At 43.2% G+C, this 16,198-nt stretch overlaps 1 pseudogene across 1 annotated transcript; it reads left to right on the top strand.

Annotated features, from left to right (window-relative positions):
* Positions 1-3,849: 3,849 nt before the first annotated feature.
* LOC143857275 (cytochrome P450 86A8-like) lies at positions 3,850-9,106 on the top strand (annotated as a pseudogene). Its single transcript, XR_013238566.1, has 3 exons — positions 3,850-3,986; positions 6,405-7,115; positions 7,673-9,106. The product of XR_013238566.1 is annotated as a cytochrome P450 86A8-like (transcript).
* Positions 9,107-16,198: the final 7,092 nt, after the last annotated feature.

The following is a 16,198-nucleotide window of genomic DNA, read 5'->3' as shown; positions in this document are numbered from 1 at the left end:
CGAGGGGCTTCGCTTTGGCCCTTGAGATTGGAAAAGCAAGGGTTTGTTCCCTTTGGAGATGAAGGAGTCGGGTGTACGACTTCATCATTTTAGTGGAGATCCCAAGGAAGTAAACTTGGAAAAGTGGAGTAGGTCAAGTTGTGGCTAAACCACTATAAATCTTGTGTTCCTTGTGGATGTCTCTTTTCCTTCTCTCTTGCACGTGTGGTGATTGGTAATCTCTACCCTAACTTGTTTTTGTGCTTTTAATTGAACAAGGGTTTGTAAATGCACTTGACTAAATTGTTTAAAGTCTAAATATTATAATACCCATTTGAACAAGGGTTAGCTAAATGTGCATGATTAGAAAGTTTAAATCCTAGCTTTCATTGATATACATATTTGAACAAGGGTTAGACTAATTAGTGCTTAATTAAATAGATAAATTTTTAATCTCCCTTAATTAAGCCTAAAATTTCTAATTGACCAAGTCATCCCCCTCTTGGATTGTCACACCTGTATTTCAGAAAGGCATAAAAGAGTTTCACTTTTAGCTAATTAGTTAAAGAAGTTTTTCAAGTAAGACACCGTTTAGGACCCGAGGACTGAGGCAGAGTATATCACTGTATGAGATAAGGTGAGAGAGAGAGAGAGAGAGAGAGAGAGAGAGAGAGAGAGAGAGGCTGTATGGCTGTAGGAGTTTTAGCATGGACTCGGGTTTGTTCACCCTGTTAGGAGGCCCATTACATTGTCTGATTACAACAAGGGGAAAGTGCTCAAGCAAAGGGATATATATCTCAACCGAAGTGAAAGCACATCCTTCGGTAGTATGTAACGATACCTGAGATCACCAACAGGGGTGATGTAGCCATATATCAAAGTTGCTTCACAGGTTAACGTGGTGGACCCCTTGACCAAGTCCCTTTGTCAAAAGACTGTTTGACAAGAACATGAGGGAAAGTGTCTTCAATATATACATGACTGGCTTTGAGGCCAAGTGGGAGATTGTTAGAGTTAGTGCCCTAAAAGCCAGTACATTTCTTATATATTGTAACATTAATATTAATAAATGTTTAATTTCATGACATCTACTGGCCATATATGATTAAATATGTGTAATGTGCTAATTATTTGGCACATATTAGTCCTTAGGTAGCAAAGTAGGAATACCATGCTCAATGATTCACATATCCTAAGGAGCAGGGAGATATGGTATCCCAGTTCTTTGCAGACCTTATATGTTCTTGGTTGGGGTCGAGATTGGACATCTCCTCCTGTACACAACCAACACCAGTCTTGTCTACCTTCACGTGCCGTGGAGTGGCTTATCTCAGTCACTTGGTAGTAGACCCTAGGCAAGAAGAGTGGGTGCAACAATAGGGATTGCGCACTGAACAAGATCACACTAGAATAACCTGTGGACAAGAGTTAGTAAGGCTATTCTACCAGACAGGATCCTTTACATGTCGTTATACTTGATAAGTCATACTGGTCTATGGGCCGCCCTTGATTCTTGGCCTATCTAACGGTGGTCTTTCTAGATATCACCAGAGGGTAGTACTAGAGTCTTAGACAAACCCACGAGGCTAATAGTGATACCCGACATGGAATTCTTCTCCCCAACTAAGGGAATATCATCTACAGTTTCGGTCAGAGCAGTAGGCCTATAAAATTACTTGGTCAAGCGGATTTGATAAATGGTTTATCAAAGGTTTTACTAAAACACTTGATTGTTTTTTAAATGAGTTTACAAATGCATTTGCCGGCCCTAAGTGCTTGACTGGAGGTTATACTGTCCGTGGGCCCAGGGGATAGTAGTTGTCCACCCCTCGTAGGACTCAATTCAGTAGATGTAGAATTGAGAAAGGACTTGCACATATTAGATGTGATTAGGGGTACGATGATTTGACGGTCATCTTCACGGTTACGTCTCGATGGAGGCCATTGATCCAATGTGATTGTAGTCATTGACTACTAAGCAAAATCGCAGTGGGGCCCATTTTTTGGTTCTGTAGGATCGACTGGTAGATCCTTGCAACAATCCCACTCAAAACTCGAATGACCCATTTATATCATTTGAATAAGGGTCCCGAATTTATTAGATTGCATGGGCGGACTAGATTCGTCCCATTTGATGTGAGGGAAAAGATTTACGTAGTTCCTTTGGTGTATACACGCTGTAAGACACCTTTGGAATACCCAAAGTGTTAATTATTAATTTAGGGGTATTTTAGAAATTATAAACTATTATGGATGCAACTTTTATCTCATTGGATGGGAGGAAATAAGTTTAATTAATTAGAAAATTAAATAACAAATGTGTATTTATCTTATAGACCCGTTTTACTAAAATAGTTATAACTCCTTGACCGTTTGGCCAAATTGAGTTTGTAAATACTCATTGGAAAGCTCTTTCAAAGGGCTACGACTTTATAGTTTATGATGTTTCCAAATTCGGCCATCTACTAGTCCAAAAATAGGCTTGAAAATCAGTCAGCAGTTTTGTAGCAGGAAAGTGTAAAAGGAGAGAATGTATGCGAGATTTTTGGAGATTTTTTAGGAATTTGATTTGAGCCAATTTGGAACGTTTTTCCAAGGTTGTGAACATTCCCAATGACGGTAGGAAACCTCCATAGCTTCCTCCTTTGTATTGGTTTCCAATAATCAAAGTCTACTTAACTAGTTTTCCCAATTTGAGTCGAATTATGTGAGAAACTGTAGGAATTTATCAAAGTAGGAAACCAACTCTATATATATAAATCATTATAGATCATTTTTTGAAGCTACCAAAGGATGAAAAATTCGTTCTTACTCTTTGGAGAAACATCCAAGACTATCTTTTTTTTCTCCTCTTAAGTTTTCTCTCTTTATCTCCTAGTTTTTTAATTCTAGTTCAAGTTACCTTGAGAAAACCTAAAACTCCATCAAGAAAATTCAAAATTTCATCCAAAGGTACTGATATAGATCAGTATATATGTTTGAAGAAACATTCTTCAACTTCCCTTCCCGCAATTTGAAAGAATCCATCGGTTCAACTTGCGGGTCTGCGGCGATCGTATCTTTCGTGGCCGTTCGAGGAGTAGATCAAGTGGAAGCTGATATTACAGTCAGTCATAAAGGTATTTTTATGTCTTATATTTTTATTTGAATCACCATCAGATCATCTAGACCCTAATGTCCTGGAATAACGGGCGAAATCAACGAGAAATTTTTTGTTCTACGCGATTTCTAGTTCCGCTGCACTTAGCGATTTTGATCGGGGATGAAAACCCTTCCAATAACAATCTCACCCGTGATTGAGTCTACATGTTGAACGGTCTAGATCATTATAGGTGTCAAATGGGTGCACCGGATTGTTTGCCCTGTGGTGGGTCGCTCACTGAACCACAAATAGCCACACCGAAAACCGACTCTTTCTAAACACGGATAAAGAAAGAGAACCATTAACTAAGTAATGACTGATAACAGTTGAGCGGTTTCCTTCTCTCTTTTCCCCATTTTTTTCCCAACCGATCTCATTTATTAACCAATTTAATTCAATGCGTGAATTTAAGGACACCCCTTTCCCCAAATAAGTTGGTAAGATCGGCAATGAAAACTGATCCATATAAAACTCATCACAGAGAACTAGAGAGTGGCTTTCAATAGTGGTGTTTTTCTAAATTTCCCAACGGCCACTAACACCATTTAATGGAGGTTTCAGATGAGTAGTGCATTCATGCTAGAGGTGAAAAGATGGTGAAATCATAGAACAGTCTGGCATTAGTAAATGCTTCTCTGCATTTGAACTTGTCAACGTACCCTTCTATAAATTCCTCATTTTCAGTTTTCTAAACTACCTTACATCTCCCATTTCTCATCCTAAGCATTTCGAGGGAAACCCAGTTCTCAACTAGTTGTAAAATCCAGTTCTCCAACAAGGGTTTTTCTTATTCCGGCAATAAATCAAGGTTTTCCGGTGGTGGGGTGTCCTTATCAATAGTAATGCGGCATTCTTTGAAAAAAGGGTAATGTTGGTTCTTGGCTTCTCATGCTTGTGTTTTCTAATGTACGAATGCCCTACTGTGGAAACATAATTTTATACATGTTTTGATAAAATAAAATAAAAATGGGCCGTGATAAATTCACCCCTTATTTTTCAAAATGGAACACCATAGGATGACCCAAACCGTCCATTTGATGGGCCACAACGTAAATAGATTGTGTCCCAAAAATCATTTACATAGGATGATCCCAGCCGTCCGACCTATAAAGGGATTGAGATTATGGAAACTTCTATAGATCGGACTGTTGGGATCATGCTATGGAAATGATTTTTGGGACACAACCTATTTACATTGTGGCCCATCAAATGGATGGTTTGGATCATCCTATGGTATGGGCTGTACCGTCTATGTGAATTCATACATAGAAGGGGGTAAATTTAGGGGAGTGATATTACCCTGTTACGTGCCTAATTGGCCGTAACGGAAATAAACGGGGGGGAATGGTTGATTCGAGGCAACTGGACCTCCTAGCGGCTCAATTCGAGAGGAACCGTGACTCTCCAAAACAAAGTCTCCTTTGCTGTAAATTATCTTCTCTTTTTCTTTTCATTGAATTAGATTACTACTACATAAATACAAGCAAGAGAGAGTGCCACATCACAAGCACACTTACCCACTAACAAGACACATCACAAATAACTAACACTCACTACTTAATACATACACCATAACTGACACCCAGAACTCTAAAAACACATTCCCACAACTAACACCCACACCATAATTATTATGCACATAACATTTCTTCCCCCTTAGAATCGACCTTGTCCTCCAGGTCGTAGAAAATATTGTATTCCACCGGGGTCCCAAATCTTGTTGGGCACACTTCGATTGAGAAACACAATCAACTTTAGACATTTGTATTCTTCAAAAGTAACGACCGTAATCTTTCGAACCCCGCTTTTAAAATTTGTTGCTCTCGAAGTTGGAAAGGAAAAAAAAAATTTCATTCTCATCGCCATTGATTTTCACGATTTTCTCTACATGAGCGTCAACTCTCAAGATATAACTTTGCTCCTTCTTTACACATTTCTTTAATCTCTTCGCTGATTTTTTCCAAGCCTTTCGTGATCGTCAGTACTCCTCCATCATTAATTCACTTTGATTTGCCGGAAATCATTGCGTAGGGATTCTAAATGCTCTAACGGCACAGCCATGGTGTAGGATCTACCGCTTTGATACCAATTGTTACGTGCCTAATCGGCCGTAACGGAAATAAACAAAATAAAAGAGAAGGGAATGGTTGATTCGAGGCAACCGGACCTCCTAGCGGCTCAATTCGAGAGGAACCATGACTCTCCAAAACAAAGTCTCATTTGCTGTAAATTATCTTCTCTTTTTCTTTTCATTGAATTAGATTACTACTACATAAATACAAGCAAGAGAGAGTGCCACATCACAAGCACACTTACCCACTAACAAGACACATCACAAATAACTAACACCCACTACTTAACACATACACCATAACTTACACCTATAACTCTAAAAACACATTCCCACAACTAACACCCACACCATAATTATTATGCACGTAACATTCCTTCCCCCTTAGAATCGACCTTGTCCTCAAGGTCGAATTTAGAAAATATTGTATTCCGCCAAGGTCCCAAATCTTGTTGGGCACACTTCGATTGAGAAACACAATCAACTTTAGACCTTTGTATTCTTCAAAAGTAACGACCGTGATCTTTCGAACCCCGCTTTTATAATTTGTTGCTCTCGAAGTTGGAAAGGAATAAAAATTTTCATCTTCATTGCCATTGATTTTCACGATTTTCTCTACGTGAGCGTCAACTTTCTCAAGATATAACTTTGCTCCTTCTTTACGCATTTCTTTGATCACTTCGCTAATTTTTTCCAAGCCTTCCGCCCACACCATAATTATTATGCACATAACATACCCCTTCCCCCCATAGCTATTCCCCCCTCCTGCCCCCTTTATGAAGGGGTGGAGAAGCAGCGGTTAACTCCAAAAGCATAAAAGTTAACAAAATCGGTTAAAGGGGGGAAAATAGCCATAAGATGGGGGAGGAAATATCACTGCCCTAAATTTATCACTCTTCTCAAAATATTTGTAAAAGTCTTAAGGAGGAATGCTAGATTCACGAGGGGCAAAGGGTACCCTCATTGGCCAAATCCCATTTAAGATTGCACATAAAATTAAGATCATCCGTGTTAAATGGGATTTGACCAAATGGGGAACCCTTTGCCCTTGAATTTGCAAGGGTCCCTGTGAGTCTACATTCCTTAAGTCTCAAAACAATTTCAAAAAATGTGAAAACAATTTCCTATAGGGTACCAAAAAAAAGAACATTCATCGAAGATTATACTTTTTAAATTTCTCTCTCTTATGTTTTACGTTGATTTGAACTTTAGGTCTTAAGAGTGTTCAATTTCCGGCACCGGAAGTGGTTTCCCGATGAGGATAACCTGAGAGTGGTTTTCCGGAAGTGGGTCCAGCGGTTTATCAGTTGTAGAGGTGAATTTGACAGTTTCACATGGACACATCATCGCTTCTGTTGATTTTCTCTGCCATTTCAGCGTACTTACTGTGGTTCACGTTCATGGTACGGTCCTTGAAGGGTCCACGTGTTTGGCCGCTATTGGGCAGCTTGCCAGGGCTAATCGAGAACATCCATAGGATGCACGACTGGATTGCGGAGAATCTCGACACGTGTGGCAGCACGTACCAAACATGCATCTGGGCCGACCGTTTTCTAGCCCGCAAGCAAGGGCTCGTGACCGTCACTTGCGATCCAAAGAACCTCGAGCACGTGCTAAAGACACGATTTGACAATTATCCAAAGGGCCCCACATGGCAAGCCGTGTTTCACGATCTACTGGGCGAGGGGATTTTCAACTCGGATTGTGAAACTTGGCTTTTACAAAGGAAGACAGCTGCCTTAGAATTTACGACTAGGACCCTACGACAAGCCATGGCTCGATGGGTGAGTCGAGCCATAAAGCTACGGTTTTGCCCTATATTGAAGATGGCTCAGCTCGAAGCCAAGCCTGTTGACCTCCAGGACCTTCTCCTCCGGCTCACCTTTGACAATATTTGCAGCGTTATTCCCTTAATCTTTTAGGGCAGTGATATAACCCCCCCCCCCCCCCCCCCCCCCCCTAAAACAGAAATCGTTAACTTTTAAGCCTTTTGGAGTTAACGGTGCCTCCACCCCTTTCTATATCTGTTAAGGGGGGAGGGAATATCCACCAGGGGGAGAATATCACTGCCCATCTTTTATAGTTTAACATTGCCCCTTGTGTGTGGCCCCTCTTTTCAGGGTTTGCCTACAAGTGGCACATGGCCTACACGTGGCATATGTGGCCCCTCTTTGTATTAGATGTAAATTTTTAATAACAAGAGGTTTTAAACCAAGGAACAACCAATTACTCCATAGCGTTACTTAATCTTTTACGCTTTTAAAGCTCCCCTCACATGTGGCCCTTCGTTTTAGGGTTGGCCTACACGTGACACATGTGGCCCTTCTTTTGGGGTTGGCCATTAGATGTTGATTTTTAACATCAAGGAGTTTTGAACGGAAAACCTCTTCTTTGGTACCATGTAAAACAACCAATTACTTTAAAAATTAAAACCTTAAGCTATTGGAAATGCGGTTATTTAATCTTTTATACTTTAACAGGTACCGATCCGGAAACACTGGCGCCAGGGCTTCCGGAAAATGCCTTTGCCTTGGCTTTTGATCGAGCCACAGAGGCCAGCCTACAACGCTTCATAATCCCGGAATTTGCTTGGAAGTTAAAGAAATGGCTCCGGCTGGGCCTGGAAGTCAGCTTGAGCGAGAGCCTAGCCAACATAGGCGACTACCTCTCTAAAGTCATCAATACACGTAAGCTCGAATTGTCCAGTCAACATCAAGGAGGGGTCCCACATGATGACTTGTTATCAAGGTTTATGAAAAAGAAAGAATCCTTCTCAGACAAGTTCCTCCAACAAGTGGCGCTCAATTTCATCCTAGCTGGGCGTGACACGTCATCAGTGGCGCTGAGCTGGTTCTTCAGGCTTGTGTCCAATCATCCAACGGTGGAGGATGAGATCGTACGTGAGATCTGCACCGTTCTGATCGAGACACGTGGCAATGACATGAAAAAATGGGTGGAGGACCCACTTGGGTTTGAAGAGGTGGACCGTTTGATCTACCTCAAGGCCGCATTATCGATAACTTTACGACTTTACCCTTCGGTGCCGGAAGATTCAAAGCACGTGATTTCAGATGATTTTTTGCCGGACGGAACTTTCGTTCCGGCGGGGTCCGCCATCACGTATTCTATCTACTCGGCGGGCCGGATGAAGTCCGTTTGGGGAGAAGATTGCTTGGATTTTAAGCCCGAGAGGTGGTTATCGGCCGATGGGAAGCAATTTGAGCCGCACGATTCGTTTCGATTTGTATCGTTCAATGCTGGCTCTTGATGATGCCAAAATCCGGATCTGGGCGTCGGACGAGTGCTATCGGCAAAACCAGCAGCTTAGTTTGGTAGAGCTCTTATTCATGGGTGCCTGCGCTCATGGAAAACAACGTTAGAAGGGCTCCGGAGTGGGGACTCGGGGGCACCCTCCGACGCTCAAGTCAGGTATCGGTATCACAGGTATCTAAGCAAGACTAATAGAGATAAACAAGCTTATGGGGGGAAGAAGAGTCTCTATTTACCGTTGAGCAAGGGGGTGCCTTTTATAGGCTTAGAGTTCTTACACCATGTTTTGGTGTATAAGCCATGTGTCCTTGTGCATGGCAAGTTTTTAGCATGTTTGCCACTTGTCGTAGTGTTTGCCATGCATTAGCATGTATGCCATGTGTCCAAAGTAAAAGGGGAATTTATTTAGTTTTCCCCCAACACTTGTCTTTATACTTTTCTTGATCATAATTAGATTCTTTTGGTATAAGGATAACACGTGGCGGGCTCTAACGGTCCTACCGTATTTTCTCCCTATCATAATACCCCCCTACTCCTTTGGTCCATTAAATGGACCAAGGGAGTAAGTTCCTTTGTCTGGTCAAAGAATTTAGTGACGAGGGTATTAATGGGAATCTGGGAAGGCGAAGGGGCGTGCTGCTACATTCGGCAGTTCTTTCTCGATGGGCCTTTTCTCCATCTAAGTGGAATAACCGTAGGGTGACCGGACCCTTGTGCTGGGTTCTGAGTCTTTCCCACCGTGCTTGGTATTTTCCATTTGGTGGAATTGTAGTGGGAATGCCGGGCCCTTGTCCTGAGGTCCGAGCCTTTTTTGCTCGACGGGTCTCTGTTTCCAGCTAAGTGGAATGGTAGTAGGGTGGTTGGACCTTTGTCTTGAGGTCCGAGCCTTTCCCACATGGCTTTTAACCATGTGGTCGTGGGTTCGAATCCCACGGATGGCGCCAATCTGATGATGCCAAAATCCGGATCTGGGCGTCGGACGAGCGCTATCGGCAAAACCAGCAGCTTAGGTTGGTAGAGCTCCTATTCATGGGTGCCTGCGCTCATAGAAAACAACGTTAGAAGGGCCCCGGAGTGGGGACTCGGGAGCACCCTCCGACGCTCAAGTCAGGTATCAGTATCACAGGTATCTAAGCAAGACTAATAGAGATAAACATGCTTATGGGGGGAAGAAGAGTCTCTCTTTGCCGTTGAGCAAGGGGGTGCCTTTTATAGGCTTAGAGTTCTTACACCATGTTTTGGTGTATAAGCCATGTGTCCTTGTGCATGGCAAGTTTTTAGCATGTTTGCCACTTGTCGTAGTGCTTGCCATGCATTAGCATGTATGCCATGTGTCCAAAGTAAAAGGGGAATTTATTTAGTTTTCCCCCAACACTTGTCTTTATACTTTTCTTGATCATAATTAGATTCTTTTGGTATAAGGGTAACACGTGGCGGGCTCTAACGGTCCTACTGTATTTTCTCCCTATCATAATACCCCCTACTCCTTTGGTCCATTAAATGGACCAAGGGAGTAAGTTCCTTTGTTTGGTCAAAGAATTTAGTGACGAGGGTATTAATGGGAATCTTCCGAGCCTTTCCCACCGTACTTGGTATTTTCCATTTGGTGGAATTGTAGTGGGAATGCTGGGCCCTTGTCCTGAGGTCAGAGCCTTTTTTGCTCGACCGGTCTCTGTTTTCATCTAAGTGGAATGGTAGTAGGGTGGCTGGACTTTTGTCTTGAGACCGAGCCATTTTTGCTCGACCGGTCTCTGTTTCTATCTAAGTGGAATGGTAGTAGTGATGCCGAACCCTTGTGCTGGGTTCTGAGCCTTTCCCACCGTACTTGGTATTTTCCATCTGGTGGAGTTGTAGTGGCCCTGCCGGACCCATGTGCTGGGTTCTGAGCCTTTCCCACCGTACTTGGTATTTTCCATCTGGTGGAATTGTAGTGGCCTTGCCGGACCCTTGTGCTGGGTTCTGAGCCTTTCCCACCATACTTGGTATTTTCCATCTGGTGGAATTGTAGTGGCCTTGCCGGACCCTTGTGTTGAGTTTTGAGCCTTTCCCACCGTACTTGGTATTTTCCATCTGGTGGAATTGTAGTGGCCCTGCCGGATCCTTGTGCTGGGTTCTGAACCTTTCCCACCGTACTTGGTATTTTCCATCTGGTGGAATTGTAGTGGCCCTGCCGGACCCTTGTGTTGAGTTTTGAGCCTTTCCCACCGTACTTGGTATTTTCCATCTGGTGGAATTGTAGTGGCCCTGCCGGATCCTTGTGCTGGGGTCTGAGCCTTTCCCACCGTACTTGGTATTTTCCATCTGGTGAAATTGTAGTGGCCCTGCCGGACCCTTGTGCTGGGTTCTGAGCCTTTCCCACCATACTTGGTATTTTCCATCTGGTGGAATTGTAGTGGCCCTGCCGGATCCTTGTGCTGGGTTCTGAGCCTTTCCCACCGTACTTGGTATTTTCCATCTGGTGGAATTGTAGTGGTAAGGCCGGGCCCTTGTCCTGAGGTCCGAGCCTTTTTTGGTATTGAATTCCAATTTGTTTGGTGAGGACGTATCTAGTGCACCCCAGTGGGGCGTCTTATTTGTGGAAGGACTATCTTCCCCTCGAGTGATCAGCTCGGGGTTAATGGGTCCCACCTGCCCTTTAAGGGGAGGTCTTTTTTTTCATGGGGAGCGTTTTAGGGTATTCTCGGGGGGATCAGCCTCGATGCTACCTCTGTCTCACTCCCTGTCTTTTTTCCGGCCCTTTATTCATCGTGGACCCGAAAATGGAGATACACGTGGCTCCTTCCTTTTTACTGGTAAAACTCTTGGAGGCTGTCCATGTTCCGGCTTCTAGGGACTGGGGTTCCGTTGGTGTCGTGCCTCGTTACCTCCGACCGTATGAGGTGGGATCCGGGCTCCGTTGATGTCGTGCTCTGGTATCTCCGACCGTATAAGGTGGGATCTGGGCTCCGTTGATGTCGTGCCTCGGTATATCCGACCGCATAAGGTGGGATCCGAGTTTCGTTGATGTCGTGCCTCGGTATCTCCGACCGCATAAGGTGGAATCCGGGCTCTGTTGATGTCGTGCCTCGGTATCAATGACCGCATAAGGTGGGATCCGAGTTTCGTTGATGTCGTGCCTCAAAGGGGTCTTTTTCGGCGATGCTTAGCCTCGAAGAGGGCTTTTGATCTCAGCCTAGGACTTTATAGCCCAGCCTTGCCGGAACTTTTAAGCTTGTCCTAGAGAAATAACTTCAACACAAATATTAATCGTGCAGATGATATTTCAAAAGCAAACATAGAATTTCAATAAGATAAAATTGCAACCAAGATATTTTGAGGAGAACACAGCTCTACGCATGGTTTAGAAACCTCAATAGTGATTATTTACTTAGCGATTTGAAATCTGGGTCTGCGATCGCGCGGTTGGTAGAGGGCCTCCGCGAGGTCCAAGAGCAGTGTTGAAGGAAGAAGCGATGGAGATAATGGTGATGCCACAGTTGAAGTTGATGATCTGCCCCACTATGTCATCCTTTTTAGATCGTATTTGGCAAAACATGTCGATGGGGATTGGTGCAATCACAGGCATGTCGGTGGACATCTATCCATGGGGAATCCGGAGAATTGTGTCTGTGACATGGAGAGTTGCTGGGAGAGGGTCTTTATAAAGATGCTTTTCTCGATCGCTTGGGTCTCTGATGCTTTCAGGTGTTTTTGGACTTTGGAGGGCCATCTACGGGCTCGGCTTGTTTGCGGGCCACGTTGGATGCTTGAACACCAACTCGGCCTCAGCCTTGTGAGGCTCGCACACACTGGTTTTTGTGTTCTCCCTTCATCTCGATCTTGAAGAAGGCGGGCATCTTGGGGGAAGAGATTTTTCCGCCGGGGCGATCGACTAGAAATCTTTGCAGCCATATAGTTTCGTTGTAAGAGAGGAGTTGCCGAAAACCTCCTCCATCACGGCGTAGATTTGTCGTGCGGATTTCACCTCTTGTCCCCAGTGCTTTCCCGGATGGGGATCCAAGAGAGGGGTCCATCTCCTGCCCCCATTGCGATTTTCTCCGAAGCCAGTGTCCTGCTTAGATTTATTTATTTTTTCTTTCGGGTCCCACGGATGGCGCCAATCTGATGATGCCAAAATCCGGATCTGGGCGTCGGACGAGCGCTATCGGCAAAACCAGCAGCTTAGGTTGGTAGAGCTCCTATTCATGGGTGCCTGCGCTCATAGAAAACAACGTTAGAAGGGCCCCGGAGTGGGGACTCGGAGCACCCTCCGACGCTCAAGTCAGGTATCGGTATCACAGGTATCTAAGCAAGACTAATAGAGATAAACATGCTTATGGGGGGAAGAAGCGTCTCTCTTTACCGTTGAGCAAGGGGGCGCCTTTTATAGGCTTAGAGTTCTTACACCATGTTTTGGTGTATAAGCCATGTGTCCTTGTGCATGGCAAGTTTTTAGCATGTTTGCCACTTGTCATAGTACTTGCCATGCATTAGCATGTATGCCATGTGTCCAAAGTAAAAGGGGAATTTATTTAGTTTTCCCCCAACACTTGTCTTTATACTTTTCTTGATCATAATTAGATTCTTTTGGTATAAGGGTAACACGTGGCGGGCTCTAACGGTCCTATCGTATTTTCTCCCTATCAGCCCTAGGATCTGCTTAGGGAGAGAATTGGCTTATCTACAAATGAAGTCTATTGCTGCCGCGGTATTGCTACGACACCGGCTCACATTAGCACCGGGCCACCATGTGAAACAAAAGATGCCACTTACCTTGTTTATGAAGTATGGGCTCAAGGTTAACGTGCACCATAGGGACTTGACGGCTATTGCCTTGGAGTTCAGAAATGATGAAGGAACGGTGCTACCGGCATCTATTGCCGTTAACGGCAGCAACCATGCCGTTTAGAAGGCTGTTGAAGTGGTGGCTGGCGTGGCGTAAGGAGTAATATTGGTTTTTGTTAGGATTGTGAATATGTTACGATCAGACGAGTCTGACTATAAGGGATGTTTGTAACGAATTGAAAGAGAGTATAGAGAAATCAGTATGTATTTTATATGGGTTAGACTCTTTAGAACTTGGTTTTGAAACTGTTCACAATTATTTTAGCAATTTTTATCAATAAATTTTCATTCGTCTATGATCCGGGGCCTACCATAAGTAAAACCATAGCACTGCCCAGTCAAATGAACGGTATGGATGAATAAATGATAGGTCCCACTTGTTTTTTTCTGCCCTAGCTCTCTCACAGATCCAATATCTAGCTTTATTTCGCATATATAATAGTTGCTAGTAATTTTTTTTTTTTGCTCGGTAAATTAGGGTTAGGCAGACCCCGACCAGAATATATTAAACAGAAAAGGAATTACAATCTAGGGTAGAGGGTCCCAGAGGAATCCTCTAATGCAATTACAAAAAGATCATATGGAATACAAGATAGGGGAATGGGATCCCCTTTACAAATGCAATTGCTTTTAGATAGGAAATCAGCAGCCCTGTTACCTTCTCTCCAAATGTGGCTGATTTTCCAAGAATTTAGGGAGATTAGATCTCGATGGAGCTTTTCAAGGGCAGGGAGTTTTGTCCATGGGCAAGGCCATTGCTTTCTAATAATCTGAACTGCGTTGAGAGAATCTGATTCTACCCATAAATTTTCCACCTGATTGTTTCTGGCTAGCTGAACACCCCTGATGATTGCTTCTAATTCGGCCTCTTGAATGGGGACAGAGTCATAGGCAACAGAGAAGAGAGAAATGATCTGACCTTTATTGTCTCTGAGGATACCTCCCAAAGAAACCATATCAGAACTGATCGAAGCATCTGTATTTATCTTTAACTTAGTTTGAGAAGGAAGCACCCATTGGCAAAATCTAGCTTCCGAGTGAGAATGAAAGAGGGGGAGATTCCAAATCTGGGCTATACGACTGTTTACTTCATTCAATTCGTCATTCAGTTTAAGGAAGAGAACGCGGCTCCTTGCAGCACGGCAGATTCTATCTAAGATAATGCTCTTGTAGTCTTGTGAGTTTTTATCTTATCGTGAAGCCTGCAATTTCTTTCTAACCAGATGTAATAAACAGAAGCAGTGAAGAGGATTCTAGCAAGACAACCACTCTGACCTCTGAATTTGAATTTTTTCCGGATCCAACTCTCCTCTTCGCCAAACGATTTTCTCTGATTTTTCCGGAGGGATATTTTCTTGAGAATTATTCGCCATATCCAGGCTGAATAGGAACAAGAAAAAAATAAGTGGTTAACAGATTCTGTTACACTATTACAAAGCAGGCATCTCTTATCAGCATTGATAGGAAGAAAGGTGAGTCTATCTTTGGTTGGAAGACGATCTTGAATTGCTTGCCAAGCAGTGAAGCTGAACTTCGAAATATGACCAGGGAACCACAAAGATGAAACCCAATCTGGAGGGAGGTGAGAGGATCGAATCGAGTTCCATGCACTTTTGGTGGAGAAGGTACCATCAGCTTCAGGCATCCGGAGTGGAAATGATGGAGTGGAAGAAGAGAATAGGCTAGTGACTAAGATGGCTTTCAAATCCGATAAATAAGGGTGTTGATGGATCAAACTCCACCAACCATTAGATATCGTATCTGAGATGATGGCAGATTCAGGAATGGAAATGGAACTCAAAGAAGATTGATTTTCCAATGGGCCGTTAGGATGCCAAGGGTCTTTCCAAAAGAGAAGGTTGGAATTTGGACCAATAATATAGCAAATATGGTTTCTTTCTATTGCTCTGACCCCAAAAATTCCTCTAACCGCCCAAGAGGGATTTCCAGGCATAGAGATATTCCAAAAGCTTCTATGTCTGATATATTTTCTGTGGAACCATTGAACCCATGGAGATTTGTCCCCAGAAACGACTTTCCAAAGTTGCTTGATTTGACCGGCGATGTTAAGATCCTTAAGACATCGAATCCCAAGCCCTCCTTCCTTTTTTGGCCTGCAGATGATATCCCAAGAGATAGGATGATATCTCTTTTCAAGAGAGGGGCCTGACCAAATAAAGTTCTGGATAATCTTTTCAATATCTAAAAGCACTTCTGTAGGAATATGGAATGATCCTGACCAATAAATCTGATAAGTGCTAAGGATAGATCTTACCAGCTCAATTCTTCCTAATCTAGATAAGTGCCGGTTGGTCCAGGTTGAAATTTTTTTCCTCACCTTATCAATGATTGGTTGGCAGTCCCTGGAATTTAGTCTTGATGATACTAGAGGTAATCCCAAATATTTAATCGGCAGATGACCTTCTCTGATATGAAGAATGTTACAGATTGCTCTTTTGATACAATTCTCCACACTAGTAAAAAAGATTTCACTCTTGGTAGGATTAAATTCCAGACCCGAGCAAAGCTTGAAGGTGTGAAGGCAAAGTAAGATTCCTGAAGCATTTGGAGGATTCGGGTCTGCATAGATCATTACATCGTCTGCAAAAAAAGTATGAGAAATAGTGAGATCTCCTTTAGAGAACGGGGAGGAGATGGTTCCTTGGACAAGGCTTGTATGAAGGATACAAGATAACATCTCCATAACAAAACAGAACAGCAAGGGGGAAAGGGGATCTCCTTGTCTTAAACCATTGGAAGATATAAAAAATCCATGAGGGGCTCCATTAATGAGAACAGAAAAGGAAGCAGTGGAAATGCACTGTTGTATCCAATTGCACCATCTAGGAGGGAACCCTATTTTTGATAAAAAACAGAGGAGGGAAGAGTGATTAACATTATCAAAAGCTTTT

The sequence above is a fragment of the Tasmannia lanceolata genome, unplaced genomic scaffold, assembly GCF_043159265.1.
Source record: "Tasmannia lanceolata isolate RefF3 unplaced genomic scaffold, GAP_Taslan_0.1 ptg000024l, whole genome shotgun sequence".
In the NCBI taxonomy this organism is placed as follows: domain Eukaryota; kingdom Viridiplantae; phylum Streptophyta; class Magnoliopsida; order Canellales; family Winteraceae; genus Tasmannia; species Tasmannia lanceolata.
Note: the sequence above shows the minus strand (reverse complement) of the source record. Positions and strands in the feature narration are given on the sequence as shown.